Genomic DNA, 8,512 nt, shown 5'->3' with positions numbered 1-8,512 from the left:
AAAACAAGAAGTTTCATATTCAAATAAGAATGAACTTATTTTATGACTCAATCACCAAACTCCCAAGTATTTACCCATGAAAATTAAACTTGAGGTTACTAATATCTATAATGCAGTTGTTTATGTGGTCTTAATGATTATTATCAAAAATTGAGAAACCAAAAACAGATTTTTCAATTCATATATGGCTAAATATATTATGACTTGAACATAACAAAATAGTATAGAGGTTATAGCTCTTGCCGCTGATGCAGCCAACCCCAGTTTAGTCCCTGAGGACCTGTGAATGATTGATCACTAACCACAGAGATAGTATTATGATCTGAATACAGAAGGAGTGACCCCATTAAATAATTAATAGTAGTAATAACCATCATAATTTGTGAAAAGTACATAATAAAATGTTTTACTTCATTAAGTGCAAAAATGGAGTGATCTTATAATACAACATGGGTGACTCTCATGACATGTCAAATGACAGAAAGCAGTATAGAGGTTAAAATGCTATTGTAAAACTTAGAATATAAAAAAAAATTTTTATCAGTTGGTACGAGATATTTATAAAAAAGGCAAGAGAAAAATTTTAAATAGGTGAAACTTGTATTTTTTGTTGTAGTCTTGGAATCGTGACTAAGAATTTATCAAAAATTTTGGAACTTTAATAAGAGGATGAAAATTTATTGAGATACTTAAATACTGAGAAAATTTTAACAACAACAATAATATATATCTAGATATGAAGAGTTCTTTGTGAATTAACAGTTTGGCTTTTATTAATTCACTTAAAGAAGAAAACAGAAAGTGACTCATATAGGAAATAAATGTTTCTTTCATATTTTAAATATATGTAAACTAAAATTTACTTTAGGGAGGAAAACTTAAATAGTGTTTGACAAAAATACCACTTAAGAATGTTTCTAATAGGGACAGGTGTGGTGGTGCAAACGGTAGGGCATTTGTCTTACACGCAATAACCTAGGATGGACTGCAGTTCGATCCCCTAGTCTCCCAAATCAGGAGCGATTTCTGAGTGCATATCCAGGAGTAACCCCTGAGCGTCACTGGGTGTGGCCCAAAAATCAAAAAAGAGAAAAAAAAAAGACAAAGAATGTTTCTAATAAATTAAAATTATTAAAATTACATAGTGAAATTTTAAAAGTTTGTACTTTTGTGGGAAAGGGAGTCACATCTAGCAAAGCTCAGGAAGTACTCTTGGCTGAGTGCTGGAGGGTCATTCTTATGGTCCTATGGATATTAAGCCCAGATTTCCTCAGTGCAAAGAGTGCACTTAATTTTTTGTGGGGTCACACCAGGTGACACCTCAGGGATTACTCCTGGCTATGCCCTGAGAAATCGCTCCTGGCTTGAGGGACCATATGGGACTCCAGGGATTGAACCGAAGTCCTGGGTAAGCTGAGGGCAAGGCCACGCCCTAGCACTGCCCTATTGCTCTGGACCCCGAATACACTTAATTTAATAAGGTATCTATCCTGTCAAGCTCTGACTGTTTTTATAAACAGCATCTATGCATTGTTTAATTACTAATACATAAATTATAGTATAAATTATTTTGGTTTAAAGTTTTCATTCCATAATATCTAAAGTGATTATAGTAGTAAAAGTCTACATACGTGTTTTCTATATAAATTTAAATATTTTTAAAATTTGTGGCCATTCCCAAATGGTCCTCAGGGTTTACTCCTGTCTTTATTTCTGGATGTAATCAGTTGACCATATTTAGTGGCAGGGATCAAATTGGAGTCTGCAAGTATGGCCTCGAATTAGTACAATCTCTCTGACCCATACATTTCTTACATGTATGTACGTATGTATATACATGTATATATACCTTATATGCATATCATATAAAAATACTCCAATTTCAAAGCCATTTTTGTCAATTATGTGGCTGAAATTTTATTTTTTTGGAGGGGAAGTTGGGACCTGGAATATTCCTAGATGTGCTGGTTATTGAACTGGATTGGCCATATGCAAGGCAAGTTCCTGAATACCTATACTATCTATCCAGTTTCAAATCTATATATCTTAACTAAAAATAAAAAGTACAGGAGAAAATTACATTTTTAGCAAGGTAAAAAGAAGCTTTAGACCATCAATGGATGATATACTCTATCCTGTATAATCATAGATGATTAATATGCACATGTTCAGTTAAAACTGAGAATGAAATGAAAATATTTAAATGTGTGATATGCTTATGCATAAATAAATTAATATATAAGTCCAACTAAAAGCATAACTTCACTTAACTTCCCATATCATTTCCTTGTTTACTTGAGCTTTTTTAATTCTAGCAATTGCTTTATTCTCCTGAAATGTAAGAAAACATATGCATCAACATACCCTAGATCTAGTGGGCACTAAGTGTTAATTTATTGGCATTTTTTATGCAAAATTAACGGGAAAAATAATAAGAGGCTTAAAGTATCATATTTTCTATTATACTGCTACTTGAATTTTTGGAGTATAGTCATGTGTTTTTTGAGCATTGAGCTGGGCATAAGGGCATGTTTATAGCTATTAAATATTTATAGCCACAAAAGAGAAAATAAGTTCATAAGATCACAGTTAGAAGTTTTACAATTTGGGGAGTTAGAAAATAAACTCTAAGAAACAACTGTTTTTGTTTTTAGTTCTACTGTGAGACAAATTAGATGTAGCTTGAATCTGTGAAAGTGTATTGAGACAGAAATCACAAGCCCATCCAGTAAATCCATTACAAGACTCAGTCAAAGTGTAAATTTACATTGTGATCCAATGTTCTTGGTTAAGAATCCAAATTCTTGGTTAAGGCTAAATCAGTCTTGCATTTTCAAGTTTCCATTATCTCATATTTAAGGTAAAATGTACAGGGGCTTGAGTATATTGGTACAGTTGGTAGGGCACTGTGTTGCTGCTGTGAATCCAGGTTTGACTTGATCTCTAGCCTGCATATAGTACCCAGACCCATCCAGGATTGATTTTTGCGTACTGAGCCAGGAGTAAGCCTTGAGTATCACCACCACCACCAACGAAAGAAGGTTTATATGTATTGAAGTATTTCATCTGGTTATTTAAAATAGCAATAATATTAACAACAAAGATGTGTTGTACATTCCAGAGTTCTGTAGTATATTCAGAAAGGCCACTGATTGCATGTTCTGCTAAGATATTGTAGGTCTCTGGGTCCAGGGTAGAGCAGTTGAGATTGAATACTCTGAGAATCTATAAGCAGCATAATTAAGGCCATGTATATCATTATTTTTTTTTTTTTTGGTTTTTGGGCCACACCCGTTTGACGCTCAGGGGTTACTCCTGGCTATGTGCTCAGAAATCGCCCCTGGCTTGGGTGGACCATATGGGACGCCGGGGGATCGAACTGCGGTCCTTCCTTGGCTAGCGCTTGCAAGGCAGACACCTTACCTCCAGCGCCACCTACCCGGCCCCGGTGTATATCATTCTTGCGGTTACAAAGGGAAGTCTGAAGTCAAGGCCACAGAAGACATAGGAAACATCATTTCCAAAGAGTGAGACAAAACTGTTAACAGGAAATTATTTATAGAGTAATAAGCCAAAAGAAAGAGTAAAAGGCAAGAAATCTTTTCTCTATTGGGATAAATGGTTCTGAAAGAAGCTGTTGACAATTGGAGGGCACAAAAGACACTTTATTGTGCTTCCTTTATGACCTGAGTCTAGAGTCTGATGAATTAAAGGGTAATACTATTGCCTGTGACATTTAAAAGATAATACCTCTAGGCAATAACTTCTATATTAAACCTCAAAAGGTAGGTGTCATTCTGTACTTTAGAGCATGAATGAGAAATATTATTACAAAGAAGAAATGACCTTTGCATAATAGCTATAGTTATAGCAAGGTGGACTACAGAATTTCTATTCTTTGGTTTTATTTTTTCTAGAAAAACATAACCATACAGAAAAATATCAAACTAAACATTATCTTAGCTAGAAATTTGTATTTAAAATTCTGTTTTTGATGTTAAAAGCCAGTTGATTTAGACTTATATTGAATTAACTTGTTACTGAAATGCATAAAATAATATAAAAAGCAAGCCAAACTTATTTTCAAATTAATAACTATTAACATAAAAATAAACTATTAACATAAAGTTCACAAAAACTCTTTTAGGGTGTATCTAGCAGTGCTCAGGGCCTTTTAAATAAGGCATATATTTTCTTACATCCTCTATTCTTATAGTTCATTCCTCGCAGAGTTTAGGGACCATATAGGTATCTCTGATCAAACCTTGACACCAGTTGGATCTAAGTTAAATACCTTAATCCCTGTACTATCTCTTCAGCCCCAAGCCTTATAATTTTATTTATTTCAACTTTGAGCACTTATACAGTTTTTCGGCAGTAGAATTTTTGGTGGCAGCAGGAACATATGCATTCTTTTATTTTTATATCTTTATTAATATTCAAAACCTGTATTTTAGAACCAGGACCGCTTCTTGTTATTATTATTTTTCATATAATTCTCTAAATGTTCTTCATCACACAACAATGTGATTTTCCCTTTTGTACCTGTGTTGGACCTGGTTGTAAATTGAGCTTTTAGGTTAAAGATTTTTCTCTAACTCGCAGATAGTTGCAAGAACGAATTGCTCTTTGTTGGACTTGATTGATTGTACAGAGTGTGTTGTGGTGTGTCAAAAAACAGTTGAATGAAATTTGTAATTCTTAGTAAAAGTATTTAATCTATTTATGTTTAAAAATAGGTGACTACCAATGATGGGAAATAAAAACAAAAGCAAATGAAAATTGAATAACCTTGATTTAAGAATTCCATTCCACTAGGTGCTGAAGGACAAACACCATTCTCAAACCAAAATAACATTTATATGTGAATTCATGCTACAAAGAGCAAAATATGAGAATATTAATCAATAATAAAAATAATATTTTTTTTGTGTTTTGGGCCACACACAGTGATGCTCAGGTGTTATTCCTGGTTATGCGCTCAGAAATCACACCTGGCTTGGGGGACCATATGGGACACCGGGGACCGAATCTAGGCTAGCGCTGGCAAGGCAGATACCTTACTCCTTGCACCACTGCTCCAGGCCAATAATAATAATTTTAAAATTTAGATAAAATTAAATTCAACATATATTTATTTGATACTCAAATTTCTTGAACATTTATAATTTATATATGGACTCGAGATTATTCCATAGTCATTTTATTCAATTATTCATTGCTTATTAAACATGTTTTCTTTTGTTAATGATGACAGCATTTTTTTAAATAAATTTTTTATTTTTATATTTTTAATATATTTTTTATTTAAACACCTTGATTACATACATGATTGTGTTGTTTGGGTTTCAGTCATGTAAAAACACTATCCATCACCAGTGCAACATTCCCATCACCAATGTCCCAAGTCTCCCTGCTCCCCACCCATCCTGCCTGTACTCTAGACAGGCTTTCTATTTCCTTCATACATTCTCATTATTAGGATAGTTAGAAATGTAGTTATTTCTCTAACAAAACTCATCCCTGTTTGTGGTGAGCTTCCTGAGGTGAGCTGGAACTTCCAGCCCTTCTCTCTTTTGTGTCTGAAAATTATTATTGCAAGAATGTCTTTCATTTTTCTTAAAACCCATAGATGAGTGAGACCATTCTGTGTTTTTCTCTCTCTCTCTGACTTATTTCACTCAGCATAATAGATTCCATGTACATCTATATATAGGAAAATTTCATGACTTCATCTCTCCTGACAGCTGAGTAATATTCCATTGTGTATATGTACCACAATTTCTTTAGCCATTCGTCTGTTGAAAGGTATCTTGGTTGTTTCCAGAGTTTTGCTATGGTAAATAGTGCTGCAATGAATATAGCTGTAAGGAAGAGATTTTTGTATTGTATTTTTGTGTTCTTAGGGGTGAAACAGCATTCTTATGCATCAGAATATAGAATACCAATATAAACAAGGATATAAATTTGCTCTATTTTTACTATTAGCATTTTGCTTTAATTCTGAAAAAAAAGTTGGAGATAAAGATTATTATCATTTCATTGGTGGTTTCACAATAACAGCTCTAAAACATCTTTCAGTAATTTTTGAAGTAAATAAGAATAGTCATTTACTAAACATAATTTGTATTTCATGACATTTTAATCTATTAATGACATCCTTATATAATTGTAATTATGTTATTTTATGTTTTGATTATTGAACAGAGTAAAATAAGTATATAATCAAACCTAGTTTTTCTAAATTGAAATTCAAAAATTTACAATAGGGAAATATTATTTTTGAACCTCTGCTAGTATCCTGATTTCTCCTTTATTTCAGAACTAAAGTTTCTTGCTTACTTCATAAGTTCTACTGAATATTTTTATAGTTCTTGATCAATTGAATATGTAAAAAATAAGAAAAATTAATTATATAGTATGACATATAGAAAAGATTCTACTAAATATGTATTTAATTCAAGATTTGTTTCTAATAATGTTCAATATTTTCTGTTAAAATTTAATCTTATCTACTCTTCTTAATTCTAATAAAAATTTAAAACAAGCTATAATTTTGACATACTGTTTGAAAAGCTTTTTGAGAAAAATATTAAACCAAATAAAATAATTTTTTCATTTTTACATGCTTGATAACTTTAGATAATTTTCTTGAAATATGCAGTAAAATAGACTTTATATAAAATTCTGAAACTGAACGTCTTTATAAGCATCTAAAACTCTCCTCTCTCTGGATATTTTCAACTCTACCATTTTATTAATAGAAGTATATTGGGATCTCATTTTAGTTTTAATTTGTATTTTTTAGATCATTTTGGGTTAATCTTTTGTTGTTAAATATGTTCTATATTATTGTTTTCTCAGTGCATCTTTTGTAAGTTATGTGTCTACTAAAGATTACTCATTTTAAAATTGAATTATTTTTCTCATTAGTTTAGTGTAGGAGCTCTTAATATGCCCTATATGTTAGTTATTGGTTAGATGTAAACTCTGCAAATAGCTTATCCTAGTTTATAACTTGTTTTTTTTCAATATCTTGGGTAGTGTTTTACATTTAATTAACAGTTTTGATTGGTGAATTGAATTTACATTTCTTTGATTTATTTTTGTCTAAATTTTCTAATTTTTATCTATATTAACTTCATATAATATGATTCAATCGTTTTGATCTAAAAGGTCTATAGTGTTGCAAGCTATTTGAAACTCTAAGAAATATTTTAAGTTATTTTGGGCATCTGGAGATATCTTAAATTTTTCTTTGGCCTTTTTTTTTTGCATATAATTTTTTAATTGTTTCAATAATATTTGTCAACAAATTTCTTCATTTTCCATTGACCTACATTTGCACTTTTTCAAAGACATATTGATCATTTTTGTATGGAAGTATTCCTTGATTTTTTCTCACCGATAAATCACGAATCTGTCTGTCTGTCTATCTATCTATCTATCTATCTATCTATCTATCTATCTATCTATCTATCTATCTATCTATCATCTATCTGTACTCTTTTACCAATACCAAAATCTTGGTTATGGTTTAATATATTAAGTACAATAAGTAGTGGCACTTCACTCACATTTTTCTTCTCTAATCAATGCTTTTGTAGTGATAGTAGAAGCTAAATTCTAAATTGAAAGCAAAGGACAAGATTGCACATGGCCAATTTCAGTAAGATTTTTTATTTAGAAAAAAAATAAGAAAGAAGGGAATGAAGTGAAGCTCAAGATTATGGAACATTCTCATAAAGTAGATGCCTGAGAAAGGGGAAGCTTTTTCCTCTTAAACATTTTAAGAAAGGTGGATGGGTAAGTATTTCTTATTATGCTCCAAGAAAGTGGACCATTAGAACAGAGGAAAGTATGCTGAGATGATTATCTTTCCATGTCCTCATCCAGCAGGGCCTGGGTCATCCAGATTATCAAGATTCACCAAGGCTGTCCTCATTATGTATCATACTAAATAATTCCCTTTCTCTAGAGCCATATACCTAATGTAGGCCTGCCTGCTCGCCTTTTGTCTTTTGCACTCTTAGTATTCAATTCCTTGCACTTTTCAAAATAATGTTAGAGTTAGTTTCATAGAGAAATTTTATTTGTAAACTTCTAATCTAACCTTTTCTTTAGTTGTCAAGGCTATATATGAGGAAAGTTGATTACAGAAACAAATGGTCTATACTGAAAATATGTCACACAATTTCAATAGATAACTTTAGTTCTTGATAATTAAATAAAAATCAAACACTATGAATAATGCATTTAGGGGCCCAGAGAGATAGCATGGAAGTAAGGCGTTTGCCTTGCATACAGGACAGTGGTTCGAAACCCCGCATTCCGTATGGTCCCCAGAGCCTGCCAGGAGAGATTTCTGAGTTTAGAGCCAGGAAGCCAGGAGTAACCCTGAGCGCTGCCGGGTGTGACCCAAAAACAAACAAACAAAAAAATGATAATAATACATTTAAAATATGTCTAAATGATTTTTCAAAATAGCACTTAAGATTTATCCCCTGAGACA

This window comes from Suncus etruscus, chromosome 2 (genome assembly GCF_024139225.1).
Source record: "Suncus etruscus isolate mSunEtr1 chromosome 2, mSunEtr1.pri.cur, whole genome shotgun sequence".
NCBI lineage: Eukaryota > Metazoa > Chordata > Mammalia > Eulipotyphla > Soricidae > Suncus > Suncus etruscus.
The sequence above is the reverse complement of the archived record's forward strand: the minus strand, read 5'-3'. Positions refer to the sequence as shown.